The sequence below is a fragment of the Stegodyphus dumicola genome, chromosome 5 (assembly GCF_044657685.1).
Source record: "Stegodyphus dumicola isolate Sdum_Otavi_A_Nest chromosome 5, ASM4465768v1".
Classification (NCBI taxonomy): Eukaryota; Metazoa; Arthropoda; class Arachnida; order Araneae; family Eresidae; genus Stegodyphus; species Stegodyphus dumicola.
In genome coordinates this window covers 67,365,075-67,385,736 of record NC_140772.1, presented here as the reverse complement: position 1 = coordinate 67,385,736, position 20,662 = coordinate 67,365,075, and the positions used below count along the sequence as shown (strand labels likewise).

At 33.0% G+C, this 20,662-nt stretch overlaps 1 long non-coding RNA gene across 1 annotated transcript in view; it reads left to right on the top strand.

Moving 5' to 3' along the window:
• Positions 1-20,662, top strand: part of LOC146997124 (uncharacterized) — a 101,467-nt gene that overhangs the window by 44,229 nt on the left and 36,576 nt on the right. The window lies entirely within an intron of this gene.

Here is a 20,662-nt window from a genome sequence, read left to right as displayed (position 1 = left end):
GACATTGGTAGTACCGACAAACCGAGTGAAGTGCTAAAAAATAAATAAAACAATATAAATACGCAAATATACATTACCTGGAGCTGAAAGGCTCGGATTCCATTTCAGAAATTTTTATTTTTATTACACAAGTAAATTACAATATATATACTACAATACAAAAATTTTAATGGCAAGAAAAAAAGTATTTATTACAAAGATTATTTACAAAAATATTATATACAAATGTTAATAGTTAGTAAGAAAAATTAGTATTTATATACAAATGTTAGTGAGGTTAGTTATGTACGAAGATATTAAAGCTTAAATATCTGAAAAAGAATTAGAAAATTATATAAAAAAATATATCAAATACAAAGATAAAATATCTGAAAAAGGAATTAGAAAATTTATAAAAAATATATCAAATACAAAAATATTAAAGATTCTTAAAAAGAATTAGAAAATTATATTAAAAAAAATCAAAAATACAAAGATATTTAAGATTAAATATCTTAAAAAGAATTAGAAAATTATACAAAAAATATATCAAACAGAAAGCTATTAAAGATCTTAAAAAGAATTAGAAAATTAGATCAAATTAGACAATGAAAAATATATAGAGAATTTATAATCGCAAGAATAGCACCTAGATCCAACAAAGTTAAAGTCTAGTATGAGCTAAGGCTCCTCTAAACCTTAGTATAGCCTTAGTATGAGCCGTAAAGCTTTTGCACTTCGTCGCGAAGTCAGTGGCGAACGGTCATGTGCCCTTTCTAGCCAATCAGAAAAATCAGTTAAAAATTACACTAAAATTTCATTGGATGGATTTGCACCGTTTGCTAATAGTAAATTTCGGCCCCCTCCCAGACCCGAAGCACTTGGCGACATAAAGTTCGAGCGTTTTCACTCTGCTCTTGTTAACAACCACTGATCAAGGAAACGTCGATGCTTGTCAAAATTCATGATGTAACCCCTCACAAAATTGATTCTGGCTCTTTTTTGACACAAAAAAATTTACTAAATTAAGTCCTTCAGTGTTTTTACCTTTTTTTCACTGTAGAAGGCAGTTACTCTTGTTAAATTTAACATTTGGCACTAAATTTTACCTCTTTGCGGAACCCTCTTTTTGGCGATAAAAATAATTCTTTGATGATGTGGGGATAAAGGCATTGGTCATTGCAAATTCGAATCCTTTGTTACCATTTCAATTAATGCTGGTGATTTTTTTAGTCTAAAACAAACACTTCGCTTCCGAAAACTGTCAGATTTAAATTGAAATGAGTTTCACTTCAGTTTTAGACAAACGAAATAATTTGACTAGCTACTCGGGAGAGGCGGAATATCTTATTGTAGCAAGTACGGTTATATAAATGGCAGGGAAAACTTTCTACTACCACCTTGCAATAAACTTTCATTTAAACCTCAGGACCCCGTAATATTTACACAAATTTTGTGGGACTCCATAAGTATTGCGCAAATAAGACACACGCGTGAGTGAAACTCTCAATTTTTTTCACTTGTACTGTAATATACTATTGCAGTTTCAGGTCATTCCCTTTAATTTCTAATTTTAAGACATAGAACGATGTGAAATTTTTAAATATGTAACAAACGAAATGACAGCTTCACGTGCAAAGCAAGGAAAATGAACGTTTATATTATAAAAAGAATGCGTCGAAACGTTTTCGTTTTTCCCTTTGTCTGTATTGTCTAGCTTTTTTTATTTTCAGATACATTGTGTAAAAATATTTGATAACTGTAAAATTATTATATTAAGTTAAAGAAATATCAAAACTGCTAAAATTTTGGCAACATCCTACTGCAGGTCCCGCGACCAACACGGGAGTCGTGACCTACAGTTTAAGAAACCCTGTTCTAGGTAAAATCCTAGTATACGGAACAGCATTTGACGCGACTTTAAAAATCGTCGCCAACACCAAAATGACACATAATGCCGCCGAATCCCGTATGTACTGCAAACTAGAATTAAAACGTGTTCTCTCTCTCTCTCACACACACATACCATATCCATATATATATATATATATATATATATAATTTATTTACTAAATAATATTGATTATATTTATCTTCTAAGATTAATTATAGTAGATTTATCTGAAAAGAGTGAATCCATACTTAGTAAGTTCTATTTCGAAAGATGTTTTTAAGCAACTTGAATGAAAATTGTTAAAAATGTTTAACGGGGACTGGAATTAAATCATGAATAACAAAATTTCAATTGTAAAAGGAATAAATTAAAAGCAAGAATTAAATTAGATACAAATATACATATAAATTATATGCGTTGCTCTAGTTATTTCGTGCACTATTTAGGAATTTTTTACTTGTTGTAGAAGGGTTAAGGCGACTGTGCCTGGGCACCCTGTTGTGTCCAAACACCGTTCCATCGTGATACACCAAGACTCCATTAAATGTGATCACATTTTTCCAACCGGGATAGTGATTAGTGACTCTGAGTACCGTACCGAAAGACTCGCGCTCGAATCCCGGAGACTGCATGGATGTTTGTAAATGTATAGTGTCTGTGCGGCATGGGGGGCACTCTAAATACGCGGCGGGCCGAAAGTCTTTTTTCGTTTTGGAATATATGAAAGATGTTATATTATATGTTAGTCTAAACGCATATTCATCTAATATCCTGTAGAATGTGTCGCTATTCCACTTGACCTATGTCCATCCATAAACTCTATTGATATACCATATTAAAATTTAAAAGAAACCTTGTTTAAAAAAATGTATTTGTAATATTTGGATCGTATTAACCGAACTGTTGATCACAATAAGCGATGTATTTTCCATGTTTTCGTATACAAACTGAAGGGCGTTCTGCAATTCGATAACAATATCCAAATGATAACATTATTTTTCACATTGGACAGCTGATGTTTATCCATTTTCACAGTCGCACTTTCCCGTAATTCTGATAATACTCTGTTACATGCAGTTGAAAACAAGTCTGAAATCATTTTTTCCAAATGCAATTGAAAAATAGATCACTTGTACTGTTTCTGACAGAATTTAAACCACTTCAGAATTAATCAGGTTTACATGAATACAAAGCGTTATTATGGCAATGGTACGCAAGTCGCGAAGAAATTTTGGGGGGTCGCTAAATTCAAAAAAAATTTATTTGACAACAAAAAATATAACGGCATTTGAAAAGAATTTTGGATGTTTAACATTTACTAGGAATTTTAAATTAATCATTTCCATATATTAATTTTGATTGTATTGTTTTCCCCTTGATTCAGGCGTTATGCTTGAACAATTCGAGAATCGAATTTCAAAGCGCGCAGCGATAATTGTAATATGCATAGTTTACACACTTGTGTTCCCTATTTCTAACCAAATTTGTTGTCAAGCAAGCATATAACATTTTCGAAGTATTGGAAAATTCGATTGCGTGCTTGAAGGATGATAAAAAAAAAAAAAAAAAAAAAAAAATCAGTTTTGTTTGATGGATAAATGGCTAACAAGAGGGTACAATCCTAGAACGCGGTATGGTCTTGGCGCGAGTTTGAAAATTTTCGCCAACACCAAAATGACCCGTTTACTGCTTATAATAATGTCGCAAAATTCACCCAATCCCGTGTGTAACGTATACTGGGATTAAATCGGCAAGAGTGAAAATGGGAATGATGGCCAGACATCTAATAAACATTTTTCTTTCTACTTCTAATAAAAAATCAAGTAAATATCAAGAAGAGTTTATTAGATACTGTTTTACATGTTGCATTATCAGTGGAAAATGAATATCCGTTGTGTGTTAAATGCAATGAAAAATCAATGCATGAAACCTGTTAAATTAAAACTATATTTGGAAACTAAACATAACGATTTAGTAAATAAATCTGATTAATTTTTAAGAAATTAACTAACAGCGTGAAATATCAAAATGTATTTTTGAGAAAATATACAACAGTTCCTGAGGTTTCATCGGCATCCTTACAAATTTCATATTTAATTACGAAAAATCTAAAACCTCATACAATTGGAGAATCGCTCAATCTTCCTTTTCGGCAATAAAAATGACATCAATTATCCATGGAGAAAAATACAATAACGACTTAAATGATACGAAACAGTCACGATTTTATTTGAATTCGAAAAGGGGGTGGGATAGAATTCGGAAATATGCAACCGGGAAAAACCGGCAACTATGAAAAAACGAAATAAATAGGCGTAAAATGGACGAAATACGTTAGTCTAAACGCATAATTCATCTAATATCCTGTAAAATGTGTCGCTATTCCACTTGAGCCATGTTTATACATAAACTCAAACTGATAAACCATATTAAACTTTAAAAGAAACCTTTGTTTAAAAAATGTATTTGTAATATTTGGATCGTATTAACCGAACTGTTAATCGCAATGAGTGATGTATTTTTCATGTTTTCATATACAAATTAGAGGAATTTCTGCAGTTCGATAACAATATCCAAATGATAACATTAAGGGGCATTTACTGTATTTTACAATTTCTGATTAACAGGGGGGGGGGATTCAAACTCTTGGTTGACAGAATGACAGTTTGCATGATTTTCCTTTCAAGAAAATATGATTTTTTTTTTCATCTGGAATTGGATCATTATCCATTTTTTTTGGCGCATGGCTGTAATATTCTGTCACTAAATTCCAAATTCTTTAGAAGCAAATCTGGCTCCACTGTACCCGAGTAGTTAAAACTGTTGACTACTGCGTTGGCTTTTGTGATTTTTACTATGCAATCAGTTTTCCTTAGAAATTACTCCACGAAATCAAACCTACGTTATTTGGCCAATGTGCTTGGCCAAATAACCTAACCTAACATTTGAAGGAAATCAGCGTGAAACCAATTTTGAAAAATACATAAACAAATAAGTAAGTAAAATTTTAAAAAAATTCTGAAAGTTTTCAGATTTTATATGACATTCAAAACTGCGTCTTTTAACGTTTTGTGTGTTCACACTCAGGCCACATAATATTCAATTCAACAGCAATATCGCAAAATGTTTAAAAACAGAACATCTGTAGACAGTGTCGCGCGCAGGAGATAAAAACACTTTTCTGCTGTACGGTGTTGCCACTACTGGCTTTAAAATCGTTGAGTTTGTTAATCAAAAATTCCTTAAAATTTTCCAAAATATGGAAAAAATTCGAAATTCAAAATTCGGGGGTCCAGGTGCTCATGTTCGGGTGGAGGATTACGTTATTAAAAATTGGATGACTGTAGGTACCGTACTTTCTTCACAGTGCTAGAAACATGCATACATTCATGCAGCTTCTTCATTATTTAATTTCTTTAAATATAATACAGGTCGGTAATATTTGGTGGCAACAATTTAAAGAGTGATTCGCCGTTTATAGTGAAACGCCATAAAATGCCGTTTTGAGACTAATAGCCCTTCTGGCTCACCGCCCGCTCGGGTTAAAAAATTAGGTTATGTTAACTGAATACACACAGTACTGTAGGGGTATCACCTTCAGGGATGGGACGCCTTTGTGGAGGTCTTTCTCAGGAAACTAGATTATACTCATGTTACAGACAAGTGAAAAACCAAGAGAAGTACTCATGTAGCCCACTAGTTCGAAGAGGTTTGCAATTTTAGTCGAACTACCGGTATTGAGTGGTCACTCGTGGGGTTTTGGAAAAGCTAAGATTGATTTTTAAAAAAAAAATATTTTTATTTATTTATTTAACCAAGATTAAACTAAATGTGTTCCACATTTTCAAAGCAACTGAATATGATTCTTACTTCGTTACTTGTTTACAGATCGTTACAGCTAGCTCAAGACAGGGATAAAAACTAAAGATAACTAAAGACAGCTTTAGTTTAGAAACTAAAGATAACTTCAGTAACTAATTAAAATAGAGATTTCTAAACTAAACTTTAGTTTAGAAAAATTAACCTTGATCGAAACTTAGTCTAGAGAAAATTGTTTGGCGCGTGTTGTCTTGCCTCTGTCGCCCCCCCCCCCGCTTGAAACAAGATTTTTCGTTGTTTCACTTTTCATGCGAGTCAGTTGCCTTTCGGAAAAACGGAAGATATAATTCTTTCGTTTGTCCAGTATTAACAACTAAGCTATTTAAAAGAAATAGATGCAATTCTAAAGAATATTATCTATTTACATTTTAATATGTTTAAGTAAAAATGCACTTAATTCATGATACATCTAATTATATAGAATTGCATTTTATATTTCCTTCAGTTTTTAAGTACACAAGAGATACAGAACATTCCTGTGTTACCCTAAATGTATTATGTACCTGTATTATCCTTTAAAATATTCCGTTATTCCACCTGGGACGTCTCTGCCCATAATCTCCACTTTCAAAGGGAAAAAAAGGCCCTTCTGGACGATCGGTAAAATCAACCCTTTCAGATTTTTCATTATTATTTTTTAAATTGGCGATATTGGCGACATAAACAATTTCGAAAAAAATTAAAAACTGAAGACCATTTTGACACTAAATCCAGGTAGTCGTAAATTCTAATAAAAACTAGCTGAAGTGGACTGAAGTTTAGCTTTCCTATTTTTTTTAGCCCAAAGGGCGTTGGCTCAGCAGGGCTATTAATTTCGTTTTGGCATTTTGCGTGGATTCACTATAAACAGCGAATCACTTTTTAAATTGTTGCCCCCAAATATTAGAGCCTGTATTATATTTAAAGAAATTAAATAATGCAGAATCTGCATGAATGCATGTATGGTTCTCGCATCGTGCGGGAAAAAAAAAGGGGGGTTACTTAGAGACGTTAAACTCTGAATATCGTAGTTCTCTACCCGAATATGGAAACCCGAATTTAGAATTTCTTTTATTGTCTATTTCATATTTTGTAAAACTTGTCAAAACGAATTTTTGATTAGCAAACTCAACGATTTCAAATCAAGTAACGGTAACATTGTATTGAAAAAACACTTTTATCTCCAGCGCGCAAGACTATCTGTCGGAAATTCTAAAGATATGCTGTTTTTAAATATTTTTAGCCCAAATGCTCTCGAAATGTGTATGTGTAACGTAATGTAATATATACGAGTGTACTGCAACCCTCCTGGCCGATAATAATAGGCCTCATGGTTAACGCAGCACAACCAACACAAACGTGTATATGTACGTAATTCAAAAAAAAAAAAAAAAAAAAAAAAAAAAGTTCCTTTGAGAGTAATATAACACGTGAAAGCCTTTCTATTTTATTTTATTTATTTATTTATTTTTTAAATTATGGCGGGCACTAACCGATTATAGGCGTTGCCCCCTACTAAGGTCAGAAAAGGAGGTCGTTTTATTATGGGGCCGGCGGCCACCGTTACGTCCTATGAAGGCACAGACAATTTACATACATGCCTTCTCCGGGATTCGAAATCAGGCTCTTCGGTTACGGTTACGTTCCCGTCTGGACGGCAGGTTTCCTAAATTAATGTTTTGTTAAATTACTGCAAAGTACACGAGGACTATCTGCCTGAGAGAAGGGATGCCTTCGTGGAGGAGTTCCTAAGTGAAATTGGCTCAAACTGGGGAAAACTAAGAAAACACCCATGCCAGCCCGTTAGCCAGGACTCGAACTACCAGTGTTCAGCGACTTTAGCGCTCGGCAGCTGGTGGACCTCCTACGTTAAAATTTAACTGCTATGAATAGGAATGGCATAACTGTTAAGCATTGATAGGGGATGTTTACAGGCTACATTTAAAATGGTTTATTTTACTCTGACAAAAAATGAATAAAGTTTTTGGAACCTAAACAATGAGTAATAAAAAAGATGTAAAACCAATCCTTTTTATGCCAGTCATATTTTATGTTGATTTTACTTTCTTACTTATATCATTTTCTTCTTTCACATAATTTCAAAATTGAGCGTGAGTCATTGTAATGACAAATCAGAATTGCTTCAACTGCCTCCACTGCAAACTTGTTACTTTTATCCGATTCCTGAGGACCATTAATGAAAATATTCTCTGGAAATTTGCATCGTGGGCTAGAATGACAATTAGCTTAGCTTTCTTGGATATGATTTCCGATCAGTATGCTTTGTATCTGTAAGAAATTTAGCCATTTTCAAAGTAATCACACAGTTTTAAATAGTATTCTTTTTTTTTTCCTAATTAATCTTAGTTACCTTATGGCAACCCTAGCTACTATACGAAAACGTTGGAAACGAAAAGGTAGATGTAAGGAAATTCATGAATCACGAAGTTAGTTCACTTCAACTGCAGTGTTTTAAAAGGCAGATGCAAAGCTCATAAACAGTATCTATTTTTCCGCTTTGGCGCGTATCGAAAGATGCAAAGTCAACAGAATTTTATTCGTATTTTCTGTTATTATATTCAGACATGTCCTTTAGTTACTCGCTGGGAATTTAACTTTGCTCTTGCTGTTGCCTTTCACCCTAAAGAACTCGGATATATCTCTAACGAAATGAAAGAACTTTGTTTCTTTCTTCTTTTTTCCGGTTGGCTAGGTACAGTGGCTCCCAAAAGTGTTCGAACACTTATGATTTTCATTGAAATAGGGCTCTATCCATTAATCAAAAGTAAACTTTTTCAATGAGATTTTAATAATAAGATCTATAACATATTCATAACAAAATTACATGATTTTTAAAATATAGCGAAACTTTATTTTTAAGAAATTAATAATAAAAAAATGACAAACATTTTATCTCACAAAAGTCTTTGTACACTGAAATATTTTTAGATAAAATCAAAATTAGAATTACAATTCGCCGCTTTTTTTTAACTTTTGCAATGTGGTGACATTTAAAAAATCGCTTGCTTTAATTTTTTATTGTTTACTTCATAATATTCTATTTATTATTGAAAAATGGGTTGCAGTCGTAAAGAAATTACAAACAGCATTCGAATATTGATAATTTGTCACCACAGTAGAGTTAAATCAATTCGAAATATCGCTAAATTAGTTAACGTATCACATTCTACAGTGCAGTATGTGATAAAACGCTTTAAAGAAGAAAATCGGATTGAAAACAAGGTAAAAAAAGGTCGACCGAGAAAGTTAACTAAACGTGATGAGACTATTTAAACGTGATATACGAACTATTTAAACGTGATGAGAGATTTATTATTAGAAAATTTGTGAAAAACCCACATTTGAGTGCTGTAAAAGTTTCTGCAGAAATTAATGCAAAGTTTTCTACTTCAATTTCACCTTAAACTGTTCGACAAGTTCTCAGAGAAGCTGGATTACATGGGCGTTCACCCCGTAAAAAAATTTTGTTAGTGAGAAAAACAGAAAGCTTAGGCATTCATTCGCAAAATCAGAGATAAATACACCCGAAACGTACTGGAATAATGTCCTATTCGCTGAGGAAAGCAAATTTAACATTTTTGGTTCCGATGGTCGAATAACTGTATGGAGAAGAAAAAATGAGGAACTTTATTCTAAGAACTTAGTTGGAACAGTTAAGCAAAGCGGTGGAGGTGTACTTGTGTGGGGGAAGGGCATAACAGCATCAGGACTAAGTAATTTGGTATTAATTGATGCATAATGAATCATTCTCTTTATTTAAATATTTTAAGAGACAATTTAAAATTATCAGCCCAAAATTTGGGTATTGGAAACAACTTTATTTTTATTCATGATAACGATTCTAAGTTCTCTCAACGTTCGCCTGTAGTGTCTCTACAATTGTCCACAGGTTTTGAAAACACCAACTCAGTCGCCAGATTTAAACCTCATAGAACACATTTGGAAAGAGCTAGAGGTTAAAGTACAAAAACACGACATCAAAACGAAAAGCGAACTCAAAACAGCCATGATGGAAGAATGGATGAACATTGATACAGAAATTACAAAAAAAATTAAAATCTATTCCCAGACATTTAAAAGCTGTTGTGGATGCTAAAGGATATCCTACTAATATTAATTGAACGAAAAATGAAAATATTTAATAATATGTCAAGATTTTTTTGAAGTGTACGAAGACTTTTGTGAGATAAAATGTTTGTCATTTTTTGATTATTATTTCCTTAAAAATAAAGTTTCGCTTATTTTAAATATATTACATGTCATTTTGTTACGAATAGATTATAGTTTCTTATTATTAAAATCTGATTCAGAAAGTTTACTTTTAATTAATGGATAGAGCCCTATTTCAATGAAAATCATAAGTGTAAGAACACTTTTGGGAGCCACTTTTGGGATCAAGAGAAACAAAGTATTTTTAAATATTAAATTCAAAAATCTCGTTGTGATAGCCCTCGAGGCTTTGCCATAATCACACACACACACACAAAAATCTCGTGAAGAAAACTGGCTAACTAGCGGCTCAACCGTGGAAAAAAATTAAAGGCATTTCAAATAAAGTTATTAAAATTTTATTGCCTTTTTGCAAAACCTATTTGTGTGAATAAGGATTTTCTTCCATGCTGTATTTTAAAAATAAATACAGAACTAAATTAAAAGTGGATCCTAATTTACGGTTAAAACTAAGTGAAATAAAACCAGAAATAATGAAAATTATCTCTCTTAAATGGGCCCCAATTTCGCACTCAATTTTAGAATTTAATTATTATAACTTAAATTTTGATAATTAAAATGGAAACCCATTTTTAATCGAATATTTTTTATGCGTGCATATTTAATGCAAATAGCCAACAGGTTGTGCAAATGGCAAACTTTTTTTTCCTCCATTTGAGAAATTGAAAAATAATCAATGTAAAATGTAGTGGTGGAACTAAAGTTTTTCAATTTTTGTTTAGGGCCTACCAGCGGCCGAGCGGTAAAAACGCTGAACACTGGTAGTTCGGTCCGAGATTCGAATCCCACGAACGGGCTGGCTGCATAGGCGTTTTCGTGGTTTTCCCCATGTGTAACGTGTATACGAGCCAGTTTCCCTTAAGTCCTCCACAAAGGCATCCCTACCTTTAGGCAGATAGCCCTCGTGTGCTTTGTCATAATTAAATAATCCAATCCAATCAATTTTTGTTTAGATGGTACGCGTTAGACAAAAGGTTGAAAACTGCTGTTCTAACGTTTCACACAGGGCTTAATTTCTAAGATTAGGAGAGCCGAAGCCCTACCGTAGACCCTCAGGAAAGAGGAACAAGAAGAAATAAATAAATAAAATAATTAATAAAATTGTTAATCATTAAAATAATTAATGATCAAAGTGATAAATAATAAAAGAAATATATTAAAATTTATTTCTTTGGTGATTTTAAATATAACTTAATCTAATAACTTTATTATTAGATAATAATTTAATCGAATAATTTATTATTCGATTAAATATACGAGGGCTATCCAGAAAGTAGATTACGTTTTGGAATAAAAAAATAAACAAAGTATAGGAAACAAATTTTATTATATACAGATGAAAGCCACACTCAAATACTACTTTTCTACATAGTCACCATACAAATTAAGGCATTTATCGTAGCGATGTACGAGCTTGGAAATTCCTTCGTCGAAAAATTCGGCCGCCTGCGCCTTCAACCACTTCGTTACCTCTTCTTGCAGCTGTGCGTCGTCATCAAAACGCTGCATAGCCAGCCACTTCTTCATTGCTGGGAATAGGTGGAAGTCGCTCGGTGCCAGGTCGGGACTGTACGGCGGATGAGGAAACAACTCCCACTTAAAAGATTCAAGAACTTTACGAGTGACATTTGCCGTGTGGGGCCGGGCGTTGTCGTGAATCAACAAGATCTTAGAGCTCAACATTCCTCTGCGCTTGTTTTGAATTGCTCTTCTGAGTTTTTGGAGAGTTTGGCAATACCTTTGAGAGTTTATTGTAGTGCCTCTTTCCAGGAAGTCCACCAAAATTACACCTTTTCTGTCCCAAAAAACAGTTGCCATCATCTTCCTTGCCGACATTGTTTGCATGCATTTCTTGGGTTTTTGGGGAGAACTTGTGTGCCCCCACTGCATTGATTGCAATTTCGTTTCACAGTTCACATGTTTCACCCATGTTTCGTCACCAGTAACGATGCGATCGAGTAAAGAGCCACCATCCTTATGGTAAGCGTCCAAAAAGTTCAACGCTGCAGCCATTCGCTGATTTTTGTGGTCCTCTGTCAAGATTTTTGGAATCCATCTTGCACAAAACTTGTGGTAACCAAGCTTTTCGCTGATGATTTCGTGCAACAAACTTCGCGAAATTTGTGGAAAACTCAAAGAAAGTTCCGTTATTGTGAAATTTCGATTTTCACGGACTTTAGCATCGACTTTTTCGAGAAGTTCGGCGGTCACTATGCTGGGTCTCCCACTTCGATCTTCGTCGTGAACATTGGTTCGGCCATTTTGAAATCTTATGACCCACTGACGCACTCCACCTTCAGTGATAATGTTGTCCCCATACACTTCACGAAGCTGCCGATAGATTTCTATCGGTTTACAGTTTTTTGCAGTCAGAAACCTTATTACTGAGCGCACCTCGCGGGATTTTCAATTAACGCAGACATTTCAAACCGTCACAGTATCTGAACGGAGCACAGCACGAACCTCTCACTAGCACGGCTAGATGCAGACTGAGCTGACCCCAAGATGGCCGCGCTAGCCCCGCCCCTAGCGGACACAGACGGAAACGTAATCTACTTCCTGGATGGCCCTCGTACTATATATTAGATTATTAGTCCAAAGGGGCTTTGTCTCTGAAAGACTATTGTTTTCGTTTGCGATTTTGTGTCGAATCACTCTGAATGCCCGCTTCACTTTTCAAACTGTAGTCACCTAATATTATCGCCCTGTATTATATTTGAAGAAATTAAATAATGAAGAATCTGCATAAATGTAAGTATGTGTTTCGCATTGTGATAAAAGAACGATACCTAGAGCCATCCAATTTTGAATGACGTAATCCTACTGCGAATATGGGCATCTGAAAGCACAGATTTGAAATTTGTTTCATTATCGATTTCATATTTTGTAAAACTTTAACGAATTTTTGATTTACAAACTCTACGATTTCAAAGCGAGCTATGGCAACGTTGTACAGAAAAAACATTTTTATCTCCAGCGCGTGAGACTGTGTCTCGGAAACAAAGATATGTTCAATTTAAAATTATTTTGCGATATTTATCTTGAACTGAATTTTATGGTTTAAGTGCAAAGAACAGGATATTAAATAAGTAAAGGTAACACACAAAATGTTTAAAAAAACGCCTCTTTGGACGTACTTTAGAATCTGAAACCTTTCAGATTTTCTTTTTTGTCTTTTTTTTTAAATTTATCTCTAATTTTAATAAATCTAATAAGTAATTTTTAATATAATTTTATTGCTTAAAATAAAATTTTCGATATCAAATTTCCACTGAAATTGTTGTTCAGTTCCATAGAAGAAGTACCGAAGCCTTCTTTTTTAGGGCTCCGGCTAGCATTATTATTTATCCTAAAAACTAAGAAGTACAGGAACCCGGTACTTAATAGCCGAGTTCCGGTAATTAAGTACCAGAACCCGTGCAATTTAAGCTCTGATTTCGCAACAATATAAAGGTATGTGAGACAGCGGCCAGCCGCTACCCGACTTTTTTCGTATCCTCTAAAGAAGCGGCCTACCAGCGGCCGAGCGGTAAAGTCGCTGACACTGGTAGTTCGGTCCGAGGTTCGAATCCCGCGAACGGGCTGGCTGCATGGGTGTTTTCATGGTTTTTACCCATGTGTAACGTGTATACGAGCCAGTTTTCCTTAGAACGTCCTCCACGAAGGTATCCCTCCCCTTAGGCAGATAGCCCTAGTGTGCTTTGCCATAATTAATTACACCACCACCACCTCTAAAGAAGCAATCAGCGTTGCCATGTATTACAACATACCTTGAAATTTGTTAGACAGTTCCAAGAATTAATGGCAAAATGCAAAAACGGCAAAAATTACGGAAAAAGAACACTCAAATCCTTGAAGAGAACAGGAAAGATAAACGCGTAAACAATAATTATATGTACTGTACGTAATATTTGCTCTGTTTGGCCTAGAAATATCTTAAAAAGGTTGTCGAGTTATACGGAATGTCTGGATATGGGGAGTCATGTTTGCGGGATTCTACTGTATTTAATTTTAATTAGATTTATACGCATTTTCGCAATCCATTTTGTTATCACACATTTAGAACATGGGTGTCTAAAGTGCGGCCCAAACGCAAATTGTGAAAGTATTTAAATTTATACTTTTTTATTAAAAAATAAATGTTTGAACTCGATTCGTTGGCATTTATTTTAAAATAAAAATTTAAATAAAAACATCTTAGTATGTCATGTTGATATGCAAAGTGACATTCAACTGAAAGAAAAATTTGAATTTTTTTTTTTACTGGAGTTTTATAAAGATTACCTACCCCGCGATAAATATCCTAATTTTAACAATCATGCTTTATTAATGTCTTCACTTATATTCGTGAACAATTATTTTCAAGAATGAAGTATACAAATATAGAACAAAGATCACTGACAAACATCCTGAAAATGCATTAAGAATTGCTATCTCGTCTATTGAACCCGATATCGATTTGCTTGTTCAACAAAAGCAAATTCAACCATCTTCATTAATTCGAACTTTTTCCATTTGTATGAAATCCGAACTAAATGAAATGAAACTTTTACTAATTAATAATAACATAAATATCTAATTCAAATATTAATAAATTAATAATAAAAAGAAATTAATTTATTTTAATAAAACAACATAGAGCTAATTTTTATTTCAATTTGTTAAAAATATTGTACGTGTGGCCCAGCAAATTTTTCTTTCTTTGCAATGCGGCCTCGCAAATTTTTATCCTTTACAAAGTGGCCCTCAAACGGTCCTAGTTTAGATACCCATGATTTAGAACAAGGAAGAGAAATTGAGCCATGTGGATTTATGTGTCGTCGACATCGTACCAAAAATCAAGAATATTTAAAAATGTTTGCTTCAAGAGACTGAAAACCGAACAAGTTATCGTTCCTAGAAAAAATATCTCTTCTAATACTATCACAAAATATGCGTGTTCCCTTCTGATACAATGCGAAGCATTGAAAATAATACAAGAAATGCGTTTAAGTGAAAATAGTAAAAGTACAGATTAGGCGACTTTGGCGTGATGTTGGCGAAGTACACTGCGCAAAAACACAAAATGGGACACTTCCCGTATCTGCCGTTCTACTGAGCCGATTAACAAAATTCAAATTGCGTTTTTCATGTCTCGAAAGCGCGACTTAGGATACGTACAGTGGGTACAAAAAGTATTTGCACACATACATTTTTGTTCACAATTTATAAGAAAATGCATTAAGAAATACAAAAATTGGCATTTAAAAATAGAATAAGCTTATTTATATAAATTAATTAAAAAATACAATAATATTAATAAAAAAAACATTTTTTGCAACAATATTAAAATAGCTTATGTCAAAAAAGTATTTGCACACTCAACTCAACTTTAGCAAATTTGCATTTTTATGCTATTATTTGACAGTCATCCCGCAGTAAATAACGTACGTAAGACGACTAGGTGTTGTCGAAACGTTATCAGTTGATTGTCGATTCAAATTGTAATGGCACCTAAGAAATCTGAATTGCCGATTTCGTTGCGAGAAAAAATTGTGTCTCTACGTGAAAATGGCCTAAGTTATCGAGAAATAGGTAAAAAAGTAAATGTTTGCTTCTCTACTGTTCGGTATATTATAAAACGTTATAAAGAAAGAGGATCTACATCAAATAACTTGCGCTCTGGACGCCCAAAGAAACTTTCACTGCGAATGAAGCGAAAATTCATAAGAGAAGCATCAAAAAGTCCATTTGTTAGTGCAATTACTTTAGCCAATGATGTCGCTTCAACATCTGGAGTTCAAACCTGTGCCCAAAGTGTTCGAAATGTCCTGCATGAAGCACACATTTATGGGAGATCACCAAGGAAAAAAAACCTCTCATAACTGAACGAAATAATCTGAAGAGACTTGAATTCGCTAAGGAATATAACAATAAGCCAATTCATTTCTGGAAAAATGTCATATTCTCCGACGAGAGTAAGTTCAATATCTTTAAATCAGATGGCAGGAAAATAATTTGGAGAAAACCTTGTACTGCTTTTCATACCCAAAATGTGTTACCTACAGTTAAACATGGAGGAGGTTATGTTATGATTTGGGGGTGCATGGCTAGCAAAGGAGTTGGTAATTTGTGTTTTATTGATGGGAATATGATAGCTCGAACCTATATTGATGTGTTGCGAGATAATTTGCCACAAAGTGCAATAAAATTGGTATCAGTAATTCGTACTATTTTCAGCAAGACAATGATCCCAAGAACACTGCCGGTATAACACGTATGTGGTTGCTTTATAATGTACCCAGAAAACTTGCCACTTCACCACAATCACCAGACTTAAATCCTTTGGAAAATTTGTGGAATTCTTTGGATTTAAAAATAAGAAAAAGGAAGATTTCAAGCAAATCTGCTCTTAAGCCCTTATTGAAGAGTGGTCGAATACTGACCCTACTGTTACAGAAAATTTAATTAAATCAATGCCAGCAAGATTACAAGCAGTAATAGATGCTAAAGGAATGCATACTAAATATTAGTTATTTGAAATTTGCTTATATATTTTATTTCTTTTGTATTCATGCAGGTGTGCAAATATTTTTTGATATGAGATATTTTAATTTTGTTACAAAAAAGCATTGTTATTTATATTATTGTAATTTTTCTGTTTGTTTCGGATGATTAAACTTATTCTGATTTGGAAATACCAATTTTTTTATTTCTTAATGCTTCTTTTTATGAATTGCAAACAAAAATGTAGGTGTGCAAATACTTTTTTTTACCCACAGTATGTTACTTCTTTCCATATTTCGATTCTACGACTCAAATGATGCCAGATTGCCAAGTTTTGTAAAAACTCGCACGGGAATTTTTAAAAAATTCGCTCTCAAAATTTTAGCTCCTCCATGTTAATTGAATTTAATATATATATTTATTAATATCTCTTTTTTATTAAACTTTTTGTATTTTTCCTTCCACATTTCGAAATTTAAGTTCATTCCAAATCAAATTCACCCATTTTTTATGATTTATTTGTTAATTTGTATTTTTAAACAAATTTTATCAATTTTTCGAAACAAATTTTGAATTCTGACCTATAAAATTTTTACCATCATCTTAAAGTAGTTGTATTTCTAAGCATATCTACGAAAATTCGAGTTTTTTTTATCCAGAATTTCCTAAGATATACGTGAATTTACACATTGGGGCGTTTTGAAATTTGGCATATTTGCTATAAGCGATAATAACGCCAAATCTCATTTACGCACTTTGTTAAAATTAGTTGAAAGTAAGAACGATGACTTTTTCCCGCTCCTCTATAATTAAAAAAAAAAGGAACGGAAAATAGATTGCAATAAATTAAGAGGTACTTACGTATTATCGCAACCAGGCCAAAATTCGCATAAATTGCCAAATTTGGCTACCCTACTTACGGCACCCCTACGTGTTATACGTAGTTTTGTAAAAAGAGCATGTGGAAATTCACAAAATTTTCCTGCATTTTCGTGCAAATTTTTGTAATTTATGAGAAAATAGCAGTGTACATGGATAAAGTCAACAGTGTGCGCAGTGCCATTTTTGTGCAATTCTGGGATGTTTTTTTAAGTAAAAATAAGTCGACGTGTACATGGTTATGGCGAATACGGTTTTCAATCAGTGCTAAAAGCAATAGCCAAAAGATTTCCGCCGAAAAAATAATTCTGCAACTTATTCAAATTCGAAACCGGAAGGGTTTAATTGCTATTTTATATTTTAAAACAAAATAATATAAAAAACTGTATTAAAAATTATCTGTAATTAATAAATGTACATTTTCTTTCTATTCATACTTTTTTACTCAAACTTACAAATAGCGCCAACCTGGTTGCGATAATACGTAAGTACCAATTAAGAAGTTCGCTGAGTGAATTAATCTTGGCTCAAACTGGGAAACAAAAAAAAAAAAAAAAAAAAAAAAAAAAAAAAAAAAAGCTCCAAGGTGGATTTTTGAAATTTCTCCATAAATTTTTCACCAAAAATTAGAAAATTTAATATTAACTCGTAGAATAAATTAGAAAATTTAATATTAACTCGTAGAATCGAAATATAGAGGGGAAAAAAATTGGTACGTTATTTCAGAAAAAGTCCGATTTTGTGTCAAAATGCCTATGTTAGAGCAATGCTATATATAACTCTAATACATATCCTAAGTCGCGCTTTCGAGACATGAAAAACGCAAGTTGAATTTTGTCAATCGGCCCAGTAGAACAAGGTATAAAGAACTCCCCCCCCCCCCGCTTTTCGCGCAGTGTAAAAACGTATGCATGTCTGTGTATACACGCACACATACAGGCACCTACATACAGTTAGTCACGAAAGTCTGCATACAGACTAAATTTTAAATTAAAAAAACACTTAAAGCATAGAAAAATGTATTTTAATCATTGCATTTTTTTTCTTCTATTATCTAAAATTGTAAGCTTAAATAAAAAGTAAATAATATCAGTGTAATACTTTTTACATTTTTTCAAAAATATATTTTGTCAGAAAAACTCAGAAATTCCCTCCAGTTAAGTCTGCGTACACTTTAAAAAAAAAGCAAAATATAAGTTTTTTACATTACTTCAATACTTTGTAGGATATCCTTTATTCTTCAAAACAGCTTGCAGACGTCTGGGCATTGACTGAACTAGTTTTTCAGTGTCATCCGACGTAAATTTCGCCCATTCTTCCTGCAATTTACTAATTAGCTTATTTCGCGACGTAATATTGTGTTTTCGAATTCATTTCTCCAATTTTGCCCACAAATATTCGATTGGATTGAGGTCTGGTGACTGTGGTGGAGTACGCAACTGTTTTGGAGTGTGATAGAGGAGATATTCCTTCACAATTTTAGCTGTATGTTTCGGGTCGTTGTCTTGTTGGAAAATAAAGGTATTAGAAAGGTTTAAATTTCGGGCACTGTCTCGTAGATTTTTCTTCAGAATATCCAGATAAACATACTTATCCATGACTTCATCAATAATGTGAAAATTTCCTACTCCTTTCGACGACATACACCACCATACTACCACACCGCCAACTCCATGTTTGACAGTTGGATTTAAATTTCTCAGATTCAGTTCTGTTCCTGGTTTTCTCCATACAATAGGGTGGTCATTAACTTTAAATATTGTACATTTACTTTCATCTGACCAAATTACATTGTTCCAGAAGTCCTGCGAAGAGTTTAAATATGTTTTGGCAAAAGCAATTCTTTTCTTTCTATTTGTCTCGGAAATGTATGGCTTAGACCTAGGTTTGCGTCTATGATATTTGGACTTTCGCAGCACTTTTCGTACAGTTTCAGTAGAAATTTCCTTGTTGCTAGTTAAAAAAATGTCTTTTGCAATGCTTGCAGAAGAAAGTTTAGGATTTTGTTTAATTCGTAAAAGAATTTTTCTTTCTTCTCTCTGCGTTAGCTTCTTCGGTCTCCCACATCTTGGTTTTACAGCAAGACTACCAGTGTCAAGATAGTTTTGAATAACTCTTTGCACACTAGAAAATGGTTTTCTAATGGTTTTACCAATATAACGAAGAGGTTTACCTTCATCTCTCAATTTGATAATTAGTTGTCTCGTAACTAAAGGAATTTCTTTATTGGTTGTCATTTTCGTCAAAGAAAATAGAAATAGCAACTTCCAATCAACGTGAAATTTGCTTCGGAAGTCAATGACCTTCAAAGTGTAACCTTCTTTGCATTCTCAAGTTTGAAGTTTAAAAGTTAGATAAGAAATCCCCTGCCTCCTTCGCGTTGTACGCAAACTTTATAGGCTTTAATTTCTGGCCACTTATCTTTTAAAAATTAGTGTGCATAAATTATTAGATATGAAAATATTACAGTTAAATAATTTCAAAGTCCCTTATTGAAACTAAATATTTAAAAAATAAAACTTTAAGAAACTACCCTTTTCGCACCTTAAAATTTGGATTTGATATTACTTTTCTTGATGTACGCAGACTTTATTGACTAACTGTAAGTCCGCACATACATATACACATATAAGCACATACATAGTATGTATGCCTCTTAAAGAGGAGAATGAAATTCCGACTTTTCCATATTTTCCAGGTGTGTTTTGAGAAAACTCCAGTCTATTCGCATAGTGCGTGTTGGCTGCGCTGAGAAGTAAATTAATTATAGTACCATTTGTAAACACAAAAGTTTGTCAATTGCATCAGAGGCATTATATAATAAAATCCTGAAAGAATTACTATTATAGCTATAATAGGAGCTGTTTTCTCCACTGAAGATTGAGATTAGAATCTGCCCGATCTGGATTAAAAAACGAGTTTTTTTGCAGACATTTTGCAGCTAAACGAAATAAATAAATCTATTTAATGATATTTTAAAATAAATTCAGGTATTTTATATTTATTTAGCAGCATACATAAACAAAAATATGTGCATTAAATTTCGTGATAGTATGTCATCATACTGCTAGATTTAGTTTCAGAATTATGCCAGAGAAATTTGCCTAAATTTGAAAGTATTGTTAACTAATAATAAATAAATTTAGAGGATTTAAACATTAAATGCTATAAATAACATTAAAATGAAGTTAATTACTTAAAAATTGAATTACCATAATCAATGATATTTTGGCGAATATAGTCAGATTAAACGATTACTATTTTTACTGACTGATTACGATTTTTTATTTTACTGCAAAATGAAAAATAAGGCAT